This window comes from Phaethon lepturus, unplaced genomic scaffold, assembly GCF_000687285.1.
Source record: "Phaethon lepturus isolate BGI_N335 unplaced genomic scaffold, ASM68728v1 scaffold23510, whole genome shotgun sequence".
Lineage (NCBI taxonomy): Eukaryota > Metazoa > Chordata > Aves > Phaethontiformes > Phaethontidae > Phaethon > Phaethon lepturus.
This window is the reverse complement of record NW_010510120.1, coordinates 31013-31794: the sequence shown is the minus strand read 5'-3', so window position 1 is coordinate 31794 and position 782 is coordinate 31013.

Sequence of the window (782 nt, the reverse complement as noted above, 5' to 3'; positions counted from 1 at the left end):
TGAGATTGCACATATAAAGTAACTGTCAGATTTGGGGAAAACTGTTTTTTACATCAACCATGTACATGTGAAACCTGCCAGTGAGCATTCAGCACTGGACCACCATTTGTGACACTTGCAGGAGAATTCTGACTTACCATGTCCAGAAATTGTCTGGATATGAATGCATTTATTACTGGCAAACTGTATTACTTATCTCTGAAAGCTTACTGTCATGAGTTTTTGGTATTGGATTGATACAAGAGCTTGGGGGATGGTGTTTTAAGGTCATTTTGAGTTGTTTCTTTCTATGCATGTGGTATTAACTCAAGTTATTCCCTATGTAGTGGCAATTTAAGGCTTCTCTGCTCTTTGTGGCTTTTGAAAATTGTTTAATAGAGAAGGTGAAGCATTACCACCACTAGTATTACATTATTATCTTGTCTGTATTTTAAGAAATACCTATGTAATTTCCAACTTCAATTTTGTCTACACAAGCAAAGTCACATGCTCAGAAATTTAATATTTCTGTGTTCAGACATTCTGGAAACCTTGCTTTTCATCTACCCTTCTTAAAAGTAAGGATTCTCATACTGTAATACTTGGTACGTGCCTGAAGTCAATCTCAAATGCTTGGCAAGAAATATGTGAGAGCAGTCATCCTATTCTATTGTCCAAAAAATGCATCTCATTTTATGGTAGTTGTTTTGATGTTGTTTTCCTTGTGATGGGAACTGTGGTTTCTCACCACGACAGTTCATGGTAAAGTAAGATAAGCCAGGTAGGCAGGTTGTCGTGTGTGA